Genomic DNA, 20,575 nt, shown 5'->3' with positions numbered 1-20,575 from the left:
AGGAGACCCAGGTTTGATCCCTGGGTCGGAAAGATCCCCTGGAGAAGGAAATGGCAACTCACTGCAGTATCCTTGCCTGGAAAATCTCATGGACAGAAGAGCCTGGTGGGCTGCAGTCCATGGGGTCTGCAAAGAGTCAGGCATGACCAGGCAACTAACACTTACTTACTTACTTGTTTGAACTTATAGTACTTTAAGATGTCAAATTTGCATTTGCAAATTTTTATCTCCATTAATTTATATTGAGAGGAGTTTTTTTTTTTTTAATAAACTTGTTCTTATGAATCATCAATTTGCTGCTACTTCCAACAATAATTTCTGAATTATTGTAAAGGATTTTCATGAAGTCCCTAGGGATCCTTGCATGAAAACCCAAAAGTATAAGAAGCTTATGTTAAAAGCAATCTCTGTAATAAAATCTGTTATATAAACTAATACAATTATGTAAAGTTTAAAAAATAAAATAAAATTTAAAAAATAAAAAATAAAAAAAATTTGAATTTGTTTATAAATTTTTATACCCTCACATACTTTAATAATTTATAATATATTATAAATGGTCTAGCATATATTGTCATTAGGATAGTGACCATATTAAAGAGATGTGTAGTTTTACATAAACAGACACTCTGCATATAGTTAAAACCTGGATTTTCTACTAGCTATTTTGGAAAAAATAACAAAGTCTTTTCAGTCTCAGACTTTACTGGCATTCATATGGAATTCACAAGGTTCAAAGTTGAAGTTTATTTTGCGTACTTTCCCAACTTGCTAGAAAATACCACTAGAAATAGACGTGACCATTGGGTTTTGTTTTGTTTTGTTTCTGCGTGGTTCTAGACATTTCATTTTTAACCCCAACTGAAAATGCTGTGAAAGTATATTTCCATCCTTTTGGTGATAAGCTTTAGTAGAAAACAAAAATGTCAACAATTACTTCGGACTACCAGTGAATATATTGCTGAGATCATTTTGGTTAGTAAACATATTGCATATATTAATAAAATATAATGTATATGTCAACATGGTATTCCACTTTCCTCTGAAAATATCAGCATCTGCAGTATTAAAAAATACAAAGAAAATATTGTAAAGCCTTAATTAAAATGATAAAGATCCTAGAGAAAATTCAAAAGAAAGTTAATCTTGTGCAAGCAGCACCACTGACTGAAGTGTTTAGACAATGAAATAAAAATCAACTAAACCTTAGAAACACAGTAAATAAATGAATTACATAAGAATGTTGGATAAACGTTCTTGAGGTACTGTTGCCATGGTGAAGCACAACAATGAAGTTAAAAGAACAAATACACAAACCTAAGTGTATTTATTAAGAGGAAATCAGAAACTTGAAGAAATACATTAGTTCAATTCAGCCAATGGGTACAAAGGCAATCAAGTGGTTTCCAAAATGAGGAATTATACGAAGACACAAACGCAGTGCCTTCTAGGATAACTTTATGTTTAAGTAATTTTACAACAGTAGAAAGAGAGATATGACCTCTTTCCGAGACTTGTAAGCACCATGAATGATTTAAAACAGTTAAAAGACTATTTAAAAAAACCACATAATACATGTCATGATATATTTGTTATAATTCATAGAATGCATAACATCAACAGTGAATCATACAGTATTTTTAAAAAATTATTTATTTCTGATTGGAGGATAATTGTTTTACAATATTGTTCTGCTTTCTGCCATACATCAACATGAATCACCAGTAGGTATACAAATGTCCCTTCCTTTTTTAATCTCCCTCCCACCTCCTACCCCATCCCACCTCTCTAGGCTGTCACAGAGCACAGGATTTTGAGTGGGTATGAACTGCCAATATAGGTCAATTGATTCTAACAAATGTACAACTTTCATGGGGGATATGAGTAATAGAGGAAGGGGTAGGAAGAGGGTTAGGTGGAAAATCTTTTACCTTCTACTCAGCTTTTATAGGAATCTAAAACAGCTCTGAAAAATAGTCTTTTTTTAAAAAGCACACATACATCTGAATGGAATTATTCCTTTACCTCCTATTTTTAAAGAAGATATGTATTTGATGGGATTTTTTAATTAAAGGAAATGGAAATTTGGAAGTATGATTCTAGGTATTATTAATCTATGTTCTTAGTCATGATGAGAAATGCCGCTCATCCACACCCAGCTTTAAAGCAATAAAACAATCTTTTCTTTCCCTAGACCCCCAAACCAAAAAGTCCTTTCCTCAAAAACATATAAGCAAAAAGTGGTTTTACCATAATTCTACATCCAGTCACTGCTACCCAATTAGAAACAAATGTTTCAGAGGAAAATTTTAATTTGTTTTACATGCAAATTTGCTGTGATTCATAATTAGGGCAATGCAAATTAAAACCACAATGAGATACTATGTTATGCCCACTATGCTGGCAAAAATTTAAAAAGTTTGACATTAACACAATTGGAAAGGATGTGACGCAATGGGAACCTCACACATGGTTGGGAGAATAAATTGGTTTAAGAATTGCTAGGATCCTTAAATCCCACTCATAAATGTATTCCCTAAAGAAAGTCAGACATGTGTACCAAGGAAATATGTTAAAAAATGTTCATTGCCTCACTGTTTGTAATAGCAAAATTGTAGAAGCAATCCAAATGTTCTCAGCAGAAAAAAAAGATAAATGCATTGTGCATTCATACCAAGGAACGCTGTACCAGTGAAAAGAACCACAATTACACACATTAATACAGATGCATCTTCAGAACATAATGCTGAATGAGAAGCAAGTTTCCAAAGACTATATTCAGAAGGATTCCACTCTCATAAAAGTAAAACTAAAAACACAGAACTAAATAATACATTGCTTAGAAATACAGATGATTATGGTCAAGCCATAAAGTAAAGCAAGGGAATGACTAGTACAAGTTTAGGCTAATGGCTTACTTCTGGGCACATACATGTGACTTAATTAGTGACAAATATGATGGACAAGATGGGTTCTGGGTATACAGGAATTCATTTAAACAGTGCATTTTAATAATCTTTTTTTAAATTTTTTTTTTATTTTTTAACTTTACAATATTGTATTGGTTTTGCCATATATCAAAATCAATCTGCCACAGGTATACACGTGTTCCCCATCCTGAACCCTCCTCCGTCCTCCCTCCCCATACCATACCTCTGGGTCATCCCAGTGCACCAGCCCCAAGCATCCAGTGTCATGCATTGAACCTGGACTGGCGTATGCATGAAAAATTTAAAATATAAAAAGGTTTTATAGGACAATGTGCAGAGTGTGATTCATTACTGTGGAATCAAGACCTTGTTATAGATCTGTGGATCAAAATATATAAAAATGCAATGTATTTCAGATAGGTCTTGGAGGTAGTGTGGGAGATGGAGATGATTCACACAGCACTGATCAATTTTAAAGTTTACTTCCTTTTGTCAGAATATTGTTGAGATCAGACCCCTTTTAAGATGTAATAGCTAAGTCATAATATATGCACAATTTAAACACTTTGTAAATTTTACAAATGTGATTTAGGTGTGTGAATTCTCTTTGACTTTAGGTTAGTTTCTTAGCTATATGGGAGAATTTTGAAAGACCAATGATGAACAACCTGTGAATCTGTGTGTATATTTGTATTTGTGTGTGTGTATACTACCCCTTGAGGCCAGTGAAAACAGAAAGGATGAGTAAAGTTGTACTTTGGATTATTACTAAGTTTCTAAGACTTTTAAGTTATAATGATTCAGACATGGAAAATGTGCACCTCAAATCACAAAACTAATAATTCTCTAAGCAAGAATGAGAAGGGAAAGCAATATGTATCTTGTTATATATGTGTAGTGCAGTGTGAATTTATACTTATTCTTTCATTGGTTAGAGAATCACTTGATTTAAACAGATGCCTTGTTCACCCTAATTTTATTATAAATTTGCACTCAATCATATTATCATTTCTTATTTTCACAAAATCCAAAGTAAAGAGAAAGCAGTTTTCAGAGCATGCAGGACTCATTTCAGCATCACCTTCCTCTGTATGTTGAGCCACCTCAGATTGATTTGGTAGATTTGGAATGAGCTGAGAGATGTGCAGTTAACAAAACCAGGTCTGCTGTTTTAAACATGGTATGATTGCTGCTGCTGCTGCTAAGTTGCGTCAGTCGTGTCCGACTCTGTGCGACCCCAGAGACAGCAGCCCACCAGGCTCCCCCATCCCTGGGATTCTCCGGGCAAGGGAGCCCAGTTTCTGGGCTGCCTTTTGAGAAACTATCCTAGACAGACTAAGATGTCCCAGTGGGTCAGACTCTATGAACCCTTCACTTTTAAAAAGTAAAATCTTGAACAATTAGGCCCAACTTTTAGAACATGAGTACCACTGGGAAGTGGTATTTGCTTCTCACAACTTCTTCATGAATACCTGTCACCTCTTATCAGAGGAGTAAGAGCTTAACACTCAACCATTCTTCAAACAAAAAGGCAGTTAAATTTTCCTATCCAACATGTTATACCAAACAACTAGAAGGATTTACATACTAAATTTAGGCAGTTAAATTTTCCTATCCAACATGTTATACCAAACAACTAGAAGGATTTGCATACTAAATTTTGTCCATGTATCCAGAATATCTCCCCTCTTAATTGACGCAGTTCAGTGCTGAATTTTTATTTCCTAAACTTTCTGGCAAATAATATGTCTTATCAAATCAATTTATCTTCTTTTAGAGCCTCTCCTTTTATCTTCTCTCTCTTTTCCTCTCTTTATTCTGTTTACTCCCCTTCTCTTTTTCTGCTTTCTTTTACTGACAAATCACACCCCCAACTCTGGCTTTATATCACTTTTTTGACTCAGTAAGCAATGATACCTAAGTTAATTACATTTTTACAGATACATATATATATATATATATATATAGATAGATAGATAGATAGACAGATGTAGATATAGATATTTGGTCTCTAGATGAGAATTTTTCTGAATCTTTTCTGTTCTCCTGAGTAGCTCCTAACTCTAATCTTGTTTTTTTTCATTTATGGTTTCATCAACTTCTGGTTGAATCTCAAAAGCTTTCACCTTGCTGTTTGCTCAGATGCTGTGACCAGATCTGACCTGGTTTTACTTCAGGGAAGAAAAGTTTAGGGTTTGTGTACTTTTTAAATTATATGTTTAAATATATACAATTAAAAAATATGATCCATATGAACAAGGAGAGCACATCCACTCCTTTAGAAACAAGTGAGGTGAGGACCTAGTAAGAGGAATTAAAATAGAAATAATTAAGGAATTGCTAATACCATTTGCTTGTGGGAAACATCATGGATTACCAAACTGATTTACAGTCATATTCCATGCTGTAGGTTAGCAAGCTATGCCTCTAGAAAAGAGACACTTAATAGAGTCAAGGAGATCCAGCATATGTAAGAGCTGAAGAACTGCTAAAACTGAAAATGAATTTTTGGCCTGTACCCTTAAATCCAGTATGCAATAAAAAGTCAATAATAATAATGGAGAAATTATTTTAAGTTGACAGCAATTTTTTTAGACTTAATTTAGTATTAGACAACTATTCAGGCTTCAAAACAGCTTTTTCATTCTACAAGCAGCACTTTATTAGAAAAGGGTCTCAGGAATACATGGTACCTCTGCTGAATCTAAATGAGAGTAAACAAATATTTTGGCATTGCCTTTTGCTGAACAGGACTACTGGGAGTACCCATTTTTCATTGTAGGGCATGATTCTAGCTTGAGAATGTGTGGTGTCTCTGCTCACTGTGAGAAATCACTTATTTTTGAACTCCAATTTTATGTGCCAAGTACCTGAACTGAAAATTCTATTATTATGTAAAGTTTAACTGCCCTTTCTACCATTTCATCAAGCCCTTCTTGATTAGTAAATTGTCACATTTTGGTCTTTTAAAAATTATTTTTGGTTTCAGCTTTTATTATTATTGTTGTTTATTTTAAGCTACTTTGGAAAAAGAAAATGTATTGTAGAATATTGGATTATTACATTATATATGGGGCTTCCCTCGTGGCTCAGATGGTAAAGAATCTGCCTGTCATGCAGGAGACCACATTATATAAACATATCATATATATGTAAACATATATACACATATATATATATAAACATATCAGAATATAGAATATAGAATAATTCTAAAACAAAATACAATTTTTGTTAGGCCATTATTATTATTTATGCTTTATAATAGTAACTTTATTATAAGTTGGTGTTTGTATGCTCAGTTGTGACTGCCTCTTTGCAACCCCATGGACTGTAGCCCACCAGTTTCCTCTGTCCATAGGACCTCCCAGGCAAGAAAACAGGAGAGAGTTGCCATTTTCTTCTCCAGAGGATCCTCCTGACTGAGGATGGAACCCAAGTCTCCTGTGCCTCCTGCATTGGCAAGCGGATTCTTTACCTCTGTACCACCTGGGAAATCCCTTTGATAACACCACATTAAAGCCAGAAAGATGCTTGCTCCTAGGAAGAAAAGCTATGACAAACCTAGATAGCATTTTAAAAAGCAGAGGAATTACTTTGCTGATGAAGATCCATATAGTCAAAGCTATGGTTTTTTCAGTAGTCATGTATGGATATGAGAGCTGGACAATAAAAAAGGCAGAGCACTGAAGAACTGATGCCTTCCAACCATGGTGGTGGAGTAGAGTCTTGAGAGTCCCTTGGACAACAAGATTAAACAAGTCAACCCTAAAGGAAATCAACCCTGAATATTCATTGGAGGAGGCTTTCCTGGTGGCTTAGATGGTAAAGAATCTGCTTGCAATGCAGAATACCTGGGTTCAGTCTCTGGGTTGGGAAGAGTCACTAGTGAAGGGAATGGCCACTCAATCCAGTATTTTTGCCTGGAGAATCCCATGGACAGAGGAGCCTAGCGGGCTATATATAGTCCGTGGGGTCACAAAGAGCTGGACACAACAGAGCTACTAACACAACATTCATTGGAAGGATTGATGTTGAAGCTCCAATATTTTGGCTACCTAATGCGAAGGGCTGACTCATTGGAAAAGACCTTAATGCTGAGAAAGATTGAAGGCAGGAGAAGGGAACAACAGAGGATGAGATGGCTGGATGACATCATGGACTTATTAGCTGTTAGTTTAAGCAAACTCCAGGAAATAGTAAAGGGCAGGGAAGCCTGGAATGCTGCAGTTCCTGGGGTCACAAAGAGTCAGACATAACTGAGTGACTGAACAACAACAAAAGTTAGAAAGTTCAAAAAGACTTAAAGAACCCATTTCATAGCTTACTTTTATGTTTTGAGCAATACTCCTTTGAGTACATAGAGTAGTATGTGGTTTAAAATCCAGTCATACAAGATATATTGAAGAACAGTAAAATTACAGCCTTGACAAGTGTAAATAGTATTAGTCGTTCAGTCATATCTGACTCTTAGTGACCCCATGGACTGTAACCCACCAGGCTCCTCTATTCATAGAATTTCTCAGGCTAGAATACTGGAGTAGGTTGCCATTTCCTTCTCCAGAGGATCTTCCTGCCCCAGGAATCAAACTCAGGCTTCCTGCATCATAGGCAGATTCTTTACCACCTGAACCACCAGGGAAGTCACAGCCTTGACACATTCATATAAAATGTGTATATATACACATACATATTTTTTTCTGAATACTATGGACATAAACCTTTGGAGAATCTAAATAGAAAAGAATTGTTAAAATTTATGACTTAGGAAGATATATTTTGTGAAAATTTATCATGAGCTTTCAAACAAATCATGGTTCTATTTAGTGACAATTATATATTTTAATTTATAAAATAGTCCTTTGGCTTTAAGTTTAGAAAACTTGCAGAACTATACAATGATGAAAGGGCATTGACACTTGGCACTCTTTTTAGAATTATCTTTAAATATTTATAAATCAATACTTAAAAGCTTGAGAAATTACAGATATAGAAATATGTAACTCATCAATTATTATAGAGATGTATAATTTTTTGACTATCAAACAGGATTTGTATTCTACCCTATATGCTTTTTTATAAGATTAATTTACTTTCTTTCAATTTCACCATTAAGTGTTCTTTTTCTCCTTCTATAGACATTTTAGTGCTATTGTCAAAAAAGGCAAGTAATGGAGGAAGACTTTTGTTGGGAGACAACAGTGGGCAAGTCTGCCAGTTTCAACAAGAAATTCTGCCAATTTCAGCCATTGTTTGGCCATTTAGGGAAATGCTTCAACATTCTGTGTTAAAACACTGAGCAGCCTTCTCATTTACCCCAGTTTGAAAGGTCACGCCTTGGAATTCAGTGAAACCTGAATAGTAAATACATTACCGAAAGCATCTTTATTAATTTATCTTTCTTTATAATGACAGTAAAGGGGTAAATATTAGGTTGACCTAAGAATAATAAGACAGTTTCTGAATATTTTCTCTTTGGCAATACGTAGTGACTAACGTCTTCAGAATTTCAGCTCTGATATCTGTTGTGTACTGCATACAAAATCACAGAGTCACTATCCAGTTTTCTGTGGAGACTGGTAGAAAGAAACATTCATTCATTTAATCATTTATTCAACAGTTTTTAAGCACCTACTAATGTAGACACTTATCTAGGTGCTAGGTATCAGTGGGGGAAAAAAAATAGAAGTGCAGGACTTGTGAGCTTAGGGGTTAGTGTCATGGACAGAACATAAATAATAACAGAAAATATGTAAATTATAATAGATGGTTTGTTGCCAGGTGATTGACTTTATGGTAAAAAAGCAAGGGCATGCTAAAACAGGTAAAGATGGACAATAGGCTTGTAGTGGTGTGCAGTGTTGTAGTGTCAGTCACTCACTCCTGTCCAACTCTTTGGGAACCCATGGATTGTAGCCCACAGGCTCCAATGTCCATGGGATTCTTCAGGCAGAAATACTGGAGTGAGTTGCCATGCCCTCCTCCAGGGGATCTTTCAGACCGAGGGATTGAATCCCAGTCTCCTGGATTGTAGGCAGATTCTTTACCATCTGAGCCACTGGGGAAGGGGTGTAGGTACAGGTGTAGGTTTGTTTTAAATAGTGATTAGCTTAAGCCCCAAAGAACAGCTTTTATCTGAGCAAAGACTACAGGGAGGAGACAGACTTAGGCATATGGATATCTGAGGGAAAAGTATTCTATGCTCCATAAAAGAAACTCAGATAAAATTTAATCTTATCTTAAATAATGTGTTGACCTTCCCTTAAACTTACACCAGTTGATATCAGGAGTACTAGCAAGAAATCAACTTGTTTGGAGGTAAAGGACTCAATCAAAGAAAGAAGAGCTACTAAAATAGACTCTAGGAACTATAGGCCCACAAGTAAGAACAATTAGTGTTTTGTTTTGTTTTCATATTCAGGTGCTATAATGATGCATATGTGATGAAGAGTAGAGAAAAGGAGACATAATAAACATTAATAGAAAGTTACTCAATTAATTCATTTAAATAAGTATTCCCTCATTAATTTTTATTATAATTTTATATCAATAAAATAATATGATACACAATGATCTTTGTTTTATTTATGGGCCACACTATGTGGCTTGCAGGATCTTAGTTCCCCAACCAGTGATTGAATCTGTGCCCCCTACATTGGAAGTACAGTGTCTTAACCCCTGGACTGCCAGGGAAGTCCCTGATCTTTGTTTTTTTACCACAAATGTTAATTCCAGAGAGTTATTCAAATTGGAATTGATATACTGTGATAGCTCTCCAGATAGAAAAGCTTACATATTGCATTTACAGACTATTTCCCTCACATGATAATAAAATTATGCAACTATGTGTGGAAGAAAAAAGGACCAGTGTGTGGGAAAAATGATTTAATGGTTTTGAGTAATTAGGAGCAGGGTGTTGTCTCAGTGTAAAACTCTAACTTTTTTTTTAAGAGCACATGCTATTTCAAGACCTACATCATAGTTACACTTAATGAAATCCTCTGAGGACACACTGAGCTGGAATCTCCTGCTTCTAAGTTTGGATCCCATAAACTAAATTTATTTATCTTATTCTGGCTTCTAGCATCAGAAACTACATGCAACATTGAAAGGTTTGAACATGCAGTCTTTTATGGTCTGTATGGTACTATAACTGAGAAAATGGAGATTTTGTAGCCTTAAATACATAATCTTTTATGGTACCAGACTTGCAACAGTTGAGAATTTTGTGAACTGTGAGCTTTCAGGGTTAATCTGAAAATTTACACAATTAGTGAATTTTTAAAGGATGTTTGACTTTCACAAAAACTCTAATATAAGCTCTTTGATTTTGGTATATTTATTTTGAAAGAAGTAGGATGGAATCTGCTTCATTAAATATGAAAAAATATTAATTTTATTATCAAAAAACTTAGTAAGAATTCTAATCATTTTTGAACTGACAACATGGAACACAGTACGGGAAATCCTTTTGGAAACTGTATAATTAAGGAAGTTAGTTCATGTGAAGAATTCAATTAATTAAAATATTAAACAATATTTAGGAAAATTATTTTATGGATTTCACCCCTGCCAGTTTGCTCTAGACCTTAAATCTTGTTTATACCTCATTTGAAGAACTTCCTATTCAAATTAATGAGCCCAAACATTCTTCAAAGCTTTATTCTTAATAATATCACTTTCTTTAACCACATTCTTTTTAGCCTAAAAAAATGAACAATTTCTGTTACACAACCATAATAGTTTGGGTGGATTTAGATGCGAGGAAACCTTTTTGTTAAGTTTAAAATGCCAAAGTTACATCAGAGCAGTAAGAAAATATTTCAGAATATCAAAACACATACAATTGTGAGCCGAGTAGAATCCATTAGATTATCCCTTATTTCAGGGTTTTTTCTTCTAATCTATAATCCAAGGTTTCTTAAATATTATAAATATATGCAGAGTCAGAATTATAGAAGTCTGACTCATAGATATATGTCAGAAAATATCTGACTCATCAGCTTTTATCATTTTAGAAAACAGCCTAGTTAAAGCATCGGTCCTGATCTTGGGACAAGATGAAAAATGGAGTGACAGCCAGCAGTATAGATTAAGAGTTAACAGGCTCTTCAGTCAGTGCTGTCTTACACTGTGCTGAGGTGGAGCTGATGTTTTCCAGACCCTGGGTCTTGTCTTGCTCACCTTTAACCTCTAACATAGGGCCTGGCATATCATGGAAGCTTGCAAAACTGAAGATCATGCTGTTTAAGCATGCTATTATAGCACCCTTAATAGCAATAATGGCACGGTCACTGAGTTAAACCACAGCTATCCTCTGACCAGATCAAATTCTGGTATGAACAGAAATTTCCCCAAATAAAATACATTGCAGTGAGAACATATTTTAACTTGATAAGAGGAAGAGCAATTTGGGAAGGTCCTATGGGTATGTTCTTTTTTCTTAAAATGTGGAAACTTTATATCATGTCATATCTCTTTAATGTCCCCCATTCAGTCATACCTGACTGTTTGCTACCCCATGGACTGCAGCCTACCAGGCTCCTCTGTCCATGGGATTTTCCAGGCAAGAGTACTGGAGTGGGTTGCTATTTCCTTCTCCAATTTATAATAAAAAATATTTTCATATTATAATAATATGTATTATATTTACTTTAAATATATCCTCAACATACTTTTAAACCACACCAGACTGCCCCTATTATCCCTCTAGACAAAGTCCTGAATAACTAGAGAATATGTGCCATTCTAATGGCTGGATGGCATTAAGATGTCAGTTGTTGTCAATTTAACTAGCAAATTCACTATAGTTCCAGTTATAAATATAAATATAAAAATATATTCTAAATATAAAAATCTAAATCATTATGGAGAAAAAAGAGCAAATATAGATGAATCCCCCTGAGTAGTCATTATGGTTATTTTATGTGTTAATTTGGCTAGGCTATGGTGCCCAGTTGTTTGATGAAACAACTAATCACAGCTAATCTAGATGTTGCTGTGAAGCTATTTTGTAGATATGATTAACATCTACCATCAGTCAAATTTAAGTAACGCAGATGACCTTTGATAATGTATGTGACAAAGCCTTCCAATCATTTGAAAGCTTAAAGAGTAAATATTGAGGTTTCCTAAAGAAGAAAAAAATTTTCTTCAAGGTTTTTTTCCATGCTTGTCTTGACCATCTGCGGCCAGAAAGTAGCTGCTGAGTCTTTGGTTTAGAGAAGGGTGAGGATTAGGCAAGTGCACGTGTAGGCATAGAAACAGTGAAAGGAAAAGGGAGAGAAGACGGAAAATTACCAATTGCAGATTCTACTGCTGTGTAGTTTTTCCCAGAGCAGTTTTTCATGCAGCATTGTGCTCTAGTTGATGAAAATAATCTTATAGGCCATTTGTTTCTCATTTCTTAAGTTTGTAGGTACTTATAAATGTATCTGAGGTATATGAAAAATACATACATATAATTTACTTCATTCTAGAAGAAAAGATGCAACTTGAATTAATTAGCAAGTTTCATAAATGAGATCCAAAACTCATACTAGATCCATCAAAAAGGGAGGTCCCTTGAAACTCACGCAGCTATATGCAAAATGTGAGCCTCTATGACATTTATCTGATGAATATAGATTAGTTGGTTTTGTACAGGAGAAATAGTTTGTAGTTTTCAATATATTCTCAATGTGGGTCATATATCATATAATATTCAAAAACAGAATAAATTATTTTAAACTAAAACATATTGTACAGGTATTCTTTCATCATATTTCTGAAATATAATACATAAGATAATGTAAATGGGTACCATTAGACAGTAATAAAAGGCCCTTCAATAAAGACATTTTTTTTTTAAATAAAATCACCACCAGAAACTTGGAGTTCTACAAATGACGTTTAATTTGATCATTCTAAATGTTCTTTAAATTTTGAGTTTCTATAGCTTCTATAAGTAGTCAAAACTAAAAATTTCTTGACAGACATCTAAATTTATATCTAACGTACCATATTTCACAAAGACCACATGAGTAACATGATTAAATTTATTTGTATTATCTTAAGTTAGAGGAAACTGAGTTTGGATCTGGTGATCATTATTGTTATTCAACTTTGTGCAACATTTGTAATAAGAGATCTAATACACACAAGTGCAACAAAATAGTTAGGATTCAGGATCCCAGTAGACATACGTAAAAACCAGAGCTTTGTCAATGATGACCATTTGATTTTGGGAAAACCGTTTACTTCATTGGACTTCATATGTACAAGAAAGAAAAAAACAATAATTTCTATATAATATACATTTAAAATTATTAACATGAAGATACCTTTTAAGTGCTCAAACTTTGTAGAAATGGTGGTTAGCAATGTCAGTTTTATTAGGTTCTGGCATATATTATATGATTACAAAAGTGTGATTAGTTGAAAAACATTACAAATCACTCTTGTTCACTCTCCCTGACCTATGAAGGGGCTGTATTCTAATTCTCTGTATGTTGATTGAAATAAGCTTTTGCAGAGACACAAGTTATGTCCTCAGTTATTTCCTCTTGTTCATGGAAAATTTATGATGAGCACTAAAATGTGTTGAATACCTACTAAGTGCCAAGGGCTGTGCTAAACATTTTCAATGAATTGTTTATTGGATTTCTAACAAAACCTTATAAAGCAGTGTGAGTATGATTTCCATTTGACACAAAAGGGAATTAAGTAGTGGTGAAGTTTGGGTTCATACGTGAGTAACCTAAAGCCAAAGTCCATTACGCTTCACATCTGTAATATGGCTCATATTTTAACTGATATTATAGCTTTTTATTTTTTTGCAACTGATAAAGGTGGTAAATAAAAAATTAAAAAAAACTTAAAAATTAAAGTCATGGAGTAACCTGGAAAGCTAAGGTTATTTACTCCATCACTGTTTTGAAAGAATTTCAATGCACTCTACACTTAATGTGGGTTGACACTGGCCTGCTGTAGGGTCAGGGGTACTGAGTGTGGCAGGGCTTGCATGGGAATTTTTGAAGAAGGTTTTCATTATCTTCATTACCTCCACCATAGTTTGGCCTCAGGACAAACAACAGGGAGGGAACACAGTTGTTGCCCATCAACAAAAAATAAGATTTATGGAGCATGGCCCCGCCCATCAGAACAAGACCCAGTTTCTCCCTCAGTCAGTCTCTGCCATCAGGAAGCTTCCATAAGTCTCTTATCCTTCTCCATTAGAGGGCAGACAAAATGAAACCACAATCACAGAAAAGTAACCAAACTTATCACATGGATCCTAACCTTGTCTAACTCAATGAAACGATGAGCCATGCCGTGTAGGGCCATCCAAGATGGACAGGTCATGATGGAGAGTTCTGACAAAACATGGTCCAGTAGAGAAGGGAATGCAAACCACTTCAGTATTCTTGCCTTGAGAACCCCATGAACAGCATGAAAACGCAAAAAGACAGGACAGTGAAAGATGAACTCCCTAGGCCGGTAGGTATCCAATATGCTATGGGAGATCAGTGGAGAAATAACTCCAGGAAGAGACAAAGCCACAGCCAAAACAACACTCCAGCTGTGGATGTGACTGGTGATAGAAGCAAGATCTGATGCTGTAAAGAGCAATATTGCATAGGAACCTGGAATGTCAGGTCCATGAATCAAGGCAAATTGGAAGTGGTCAAACAGGAGACAGAAGAGTGAACACTGACATTTTGGGAATCAGTGTACTAAAATGGACTGGAATGGGTGAATTTAACTCAGATGACCATTAGATCTACTACGGTGGGCAGAAATCCCTTAGAAGAAATGGAGTAGCCATAATAGTTAACAAAAGAGTCTGAAATGCAGTACTTGGATGCAATCTCAAAAATAACAGAATTATCTCTGTTCATTTCAAAGGCAAACCATTCAATATCACGGTAATCCAAGTCTATGCCCCTACCAGAAATGCTGAAGAAGCTGAGTTGAATGGTTCTATGAAGACCTAAAAGACCTTTTAGAACTAACACCCCAAAAAGATGTCCTTTTCATTATAAGGGACTGGAATGCAAAAGTAGGAAGTCAAGAAATACCTGGATAACAGGCAAATTTGGCCATGGAGTACAGACTGAAGCAGGGCAAAGGCTAATAGAGTTTGCCAAGAGAACGTACTGGTTATAGTAAATACCCTCTTCCAATAACACAAGAGAAGATTCTACATATGGAATGACCAGATGGTCAACTCCGAAATCAGATTGATTATATTCTTTGCAGCCAAAGATGGAGAAGCTCTATACAGTCAGCAAAACCAAGACCGGAAGCTGACTATGGCTCAGATCATGAACTCCTTATTGCCAAATTCAGACTGAAATTGAAGAAAGTGAAGAAAACCACTAGACCATTCATGTATGACCTAAATCAAATTCCTTATGATTATACAGTGGAAGTAAGAAATAGATTTAAGGGACTAGATCTGATAGAGTACCTGATGAACTATGGACAGAGGTTTGCGACATTGTACAGGACACAGGAATAAAGACCATCCCCATGGAAAAGAAAGGCAAAAAGCAAAATGGCTGTCTGAGGAGGCCTTACAAATAGCGGTGAAAAGAAGAGACGCAAAAAGCAAAGGAGAAAAAGACAGATATACCCATTGAATGCAGAGTTCCAGAGAATAGCAAGGAGAGATAAGAAAGCCTTCCTCAGCAATCAATGCAAAGAAATAGAGGAAAACAAATGAAAAGGAAAGACTAGAGATCTCCTCAAGAAAATTAGAGATAGCAAGGGAACATCACATGCAAAGATGGGCTCAATAAAGGACAGAAATGGTATCGCCCTAACAGAGGCAGAAAATATTAAGAAGAGGTGGCAAGAATACACAGAAGAACTGTGAAAAAAAGATCTTCACAATCAGATATTCACTATGGTGTGATCACTCACCTAGAGGCAGGAATCCTGGAATGTGAAGTCAAGTGGGCCTTAGGAAGCATCTCTATGAACAAAGCTAGTGGAGGTGATGGAATTCCAGTTGAGGTATTTCAAATCCTAAAAGATGCTGCTGTGAAAGTGCTGCACTCAGTACGTCAGCAAATTTGGAAAACTCAGCAGTGGCCACAGGACTGGAAAAGGTCAGTTTTCACTCCAATACCAAAGAAAGGCAATGCCAAAGAATGCTCAAACTACCGCACAATTGCACTCATCTCACACGCTAGTAAAGTAATGCTCAAAATTCTCCAAGCCAGGCTTCAGCAATATGTGAACCGTGAGCTTCCAGATGTTCAATCTGGTTTTAGAAAAGGCAGAGGAACCAGAAATCAAATTGCCAACATTCACTGAATCATCAAAAAAGCAAGAGAGTTCCAGAAAAACATCTATTTCTGCTTTATTGATTATGCCAAAGCCTTTGACTGTGTGGATCACAATACTGTGGAAAATTCTGAAAGAGATGGGAATACCAGACCACCTGACCTGCCTCTTGACAAACCTATATGCAGGTAAACAAGCAACAGTTAGAACTTGACATGGAAAATAGACTGATTCCACATTGGGAAAGGAGTCCATCAAGGCTGTATATTGTCACCCTGCTTATTTAGCTTATAAGTAGAGTACATCATGAGAATGAATCAGAAGCTGGAATTAAGATTGCCAGGAGAAGTATCAATAACCTCAGATGTGCAGATGACATCAAACTTATGTCAGAAAGTGAAAAGGAACTGAAGAGCTTCTTGATGAAAGTGAAAGAGGAGAGTGTAAAAGATGGATTAAAATCAAAATTAAAAAAGCTAAGATAGTGGCATCTGGTCCTATCACTTCATGGCAAATAGATGGGGAAACAATGGAAACAGTGAGAGACTTTCTTTCCTTGAGCTCCAAAATCAATGCAGATGGTGACTGCAGCATTAATTTGAAAGATGCTTGCTATTTGGAAGAAAAGCTATGACCAACCTAGACAGTATATTAAGAAGCAGAGACAGTCCTTTGCCAACAAATGTCCATCTAGTCAAAGCTATGGTTTTTCCGGTAGTCATGTATGAATGTGAGATTTGGACTATAAAGAAAGCTGAGCACCAAAGAAATGAAGCTTTTTAATGGTGTTGGAGAAGGCTCTTGAGAGTCCCTTAGCCCATAAGGAGATCAAACCAGTCCATCCTAAAGGAACTCAGCCCTGAATATGCATTGAAAGGACTGATGCTGAATCTGAAACTCCAATACTTTGGCCACCTGATGCAAAGAACTGACTCATTGGAAAAGACCCTGAAGCTGGGAAAGATTGAAGGTGGGAAGTGAAGGGGATGACAGAGGATGAGATGGTTGGATGGCATCACAGACTCAATGGACATGAGTTTGAGTAAGCTCCAGGAGTTGGTGATGGACAGGAAAGCCTGGTATGCTGCAGTCCATGGGGTTGGAAAGAGTCGGACAACCCTGAGCGACTGAGCTAACTAACTAACTACACTTAAGCTAAGATTCTAGGAACAGCATCCCTTTGCACTAGGGATGATATGGTACCAGCCACCAGTTGAGAGGGAAGCAGAGTTGTTCAGAACATGAGTCAAGGCCTTGTTTTGCCACTTGATAACTATATGACCTTGGGCACATTACTTAGGAGCTCTGTGCTTTAGTTTATGAGTTTCGTACATGCAAACAAGAATAATATTTGCTAGGGCTTTGAGGGAAGATGAAAGGAGTTTATACATTAGTAATTAATAATGTCTATGGCACATAGCACACCCTCAAAGAAATTAGCTAAGTCAGTAGCAGCAAGCCACCCTTTAAAACGGAGTTCTCTTGTACGAGTGCAGTGTGCACAGGTTCACCTTCTCCTGACCTTGGGAGGGAATGCTGTAGCGGGGAAGGCAGATCCCCCTGTTAGAGGCTGCAGCAGAGGAGGCAGACTCTCCTGTAGGAATATTAAGATAGATTCATCCAATAATGAAGGCTTCCTCTGATGGCGCAGCAGTAAAGAATCTGCCTGCTGATGCTGAAGACTCCATTTGGATCCCTGGGTTGCGAAGATTCCCTGGAGGAGGGCATGGCTACCCACTCCAGTATTCTAGACTGGGAAATCCTTGGACAAAGGAGCCTGGTGGGCAACAGTCCATGAGTTCCAAGAGTTGGACACTACTTAGCAACTAAACAACAACAAAATCCATCAATGCATACTTCATTCAATAACACATCCTCATCTTACAATGTCAAGGATCAGAAAGCAAAGCAACCTGACAATAAATATATGTATTTACTCAAGTAAACCTGACAATTCCAAGATATTTTAGTTAACTGAGACTTTAATAAAATTGTGTTTAACACATTTAAAATGTAGCAATGTCTTTACTAAATATGATATGATTGTGGTCTAAAACATACTCCATTCCAGGGAATTGCTTCAAACAACAACTATATCTAAATTTCTAAAGCACAACTACAAAATTTATATTTTTGCCTTAGCTAATAAAGTTTACTGTCAAGTCATAAAACAAGGTTTGAAACCAAAAAAATTTCATTGAAATGATTTTTAAAAGAAATATGTAAATTGATTAATAAAATATTTAAGTCTGTTACCCTAATGTTAGGTTCGCATTATCTAATAAAAACAAATCTCCTATTTTGCCTCATATTTGAAATGAACACAATTGAGGAAAAAAAGATCAACAATTTTGTATTGCTGGCATTCTTTTCCCAGAGTTTTAATCCTCCTTATTTTTTGCTATCACATTATTTATTCTTCTCTAGTACTTAGTGAAGTTCCAATTTTCTCTTCAAATTATCCTTGGAAGGGAAGCAAAATTGAGGTTCATGCACAGATATCTGCATAATAATTGGTGTCAGGTTAACTAATGGTTATGGGTTCAAACTAATACTCCTCTGTAAAATGTATCAAATCAGTGCATGGATATAAGACAAATTTACTTAGTTTCCTTGATAAAAGCAAGTCTGTGTGCTCATGAATATGCTAATGCCCCCCCACTGACTAGGCTGGAAGGAGAGGGACAGACACCTTGTAAACCTTCTAGCTGCTATTTCACTATACCACTTGTTCTCGTGACTATGGTTTATGAGAAGCACAATCGGGCCTGAGTTAACCTAAGTCGGAATAGAGAAATAATGACAGATTTATACAAAAGTTTATGCCATATTAACATTTTTTATTTAAAAAATATGTTCCATGTTAAGAGGGATAAGATTTCTCTGAAAATTGGGCTCCATCCAACAACTGCAATAAGGTATAAAACCTTAATACCACAGGGTTGGGTTTGGTTAATTGTTTATTTAGATCTATATTGGGTTGAGTTTTTGTCCTAGTAATTGGTTGTAAGGGAAAAAGCATATGATACATTTAATTAAACCATGAAGGAAGAAAAAGATTAAAACTTAATTTATATTTAAAAAAATACACCCCTTTGACCATTTTTGCAAGCAATTATATATTTTGTTAGTTTTGCATGATACTGTCTTTTTTAAGTAAAGAAATTTAAGGGAAAAAAAGGAAGAAATATGTTCTGGTAAAGTATTTGCAACTTATCTGATAATAATACCAGTAACCTAATAATCATAGAACCTAACTCTGTCACAGACAATGATTCCATTTTATTTTTTAATATTAAAAAGACTTTTATTGGGTCTTAAAAATCCATTTATTCATTTTTTGTAAATAACATTAAAGTTAAAAACTAATTTGATTTTAAGTTAACTCAAATATGAAAAACACAGATTACTTAATTTAATCTAATTTAATGAACAATATTGTAATTCAAATTAGATATGAAAAGATAATAATCTGGATTTATTGAGGACGGAAAGTTTAAGTTGTTTAAGCTGGAATGACAATAGTATGTATAAAAGAATATCTTATTATTTAAGTGGGTTTTGTTGATTTAATTATCATATATCTAATCATATGTTCTTTTTCCTTAAATCACACTAGATCAATATTTACAAATTTGTAAATTTGTAAAATTGTAAAATTCCAAATTTTACAATTAAATGTATTCTATATTATGCAATTTTATAGTAGTTAAGTCTATATAGCTTCAAAATTATAAACCAACTTATAAATAGATAAACTAAAATTAAGGTATGAAAACTATCCAGTTACTTTGAGTTGCATAACTATGGATTGATGAAAGAATTTGGGAGGCATGGTTGTCCATGTGAATAAATGGGAAAGTGTGTGAGATATCGCATTAGTATGCAGATCCTGTGTCTCTGGTAAACTTTTATTTTCTATTTAACTGCATCAGAGCATTTTCTGGTATTAAATGAGAGAATTTCTTAAATTTAATAGTGCAACAGCAACATGGCAGTAGTAATCTGGTAGAAAAAGAAAGATTTCCTAAGAAATTATAGACGTTTACATAGTGCATCCCTAGACTTCAAAACCAAACACAGGCAAATCTTTTAAACAAGTATATACTGACTTTCCATCTTAAGTTCATTCTCTGAAAGTCTGATTAAGTCAAGAACTAACAGATGCTACAAGTCTGACTCTTTTGAGTGTCGGTCTTTAACACCACTGCAATGATATATCTCATGTTTATGGGTTAAAAGCTTCTCTGAATCGTAAACAAAGATAAGGAATGAAACCAATGACTTCAAATAATGTTCTTTAAATATATTTGTTTTCTGAAATGTTGACCATTATCATGGTATCTCTAAAAACAGAATTCTGTTTTTCAAGT

At 35.2% G+C, this 20,575-nt stretch overlaps 1 protein-coding gene across 4 annotated transcripts in view; it reads right to left on the bottom strand.

Annotated features, from left to right (window-relative positions):
• Positions 1-20,575, bottom strand: part of CALCRL (calcitonin receptor like receptor) — a 132,560-nt gene that overhangs the window by 109,099 nt on the left and 2,886 nt on the right. Inside the window, exon 1 of one of the 4 annotated variants that reach the window (XM_055571979.1) lies at positions 14,211-14,352. The exons of the other annotated variants lie outside the window; for them this stretch is intronic. The gene's annotated coding sequence lies outside the window, so the exon portion shown is untranslated. Of the gene's footprint in view, positions 1-14,210; positions 14,353-20,575 lie in introns of those variants that run through there. 4 annotated transcript variants of the gene reach the window in all.

Source organism: Bubalus kerabau, chromosome 3 (genome assembly GCF_029407905.1).
Source record: "Bubalus kerabau isolate K-KA32 ecotype Philippines breed swamp buffalo chromosome 3, PCC_UOA_SB_1v2, whole genome shotgun sequence".
Lineage (NCBI taxonomy): Eukaryota > Metazoa > Chordata > Mammalia > Artiodactyla > Bovidae > Bubalus > Bubalus kerabau.
Note: the sequence above shows the minus strand (reverse complement) of the source record. Positions and strands in the feature narration are given on the sequence as shown.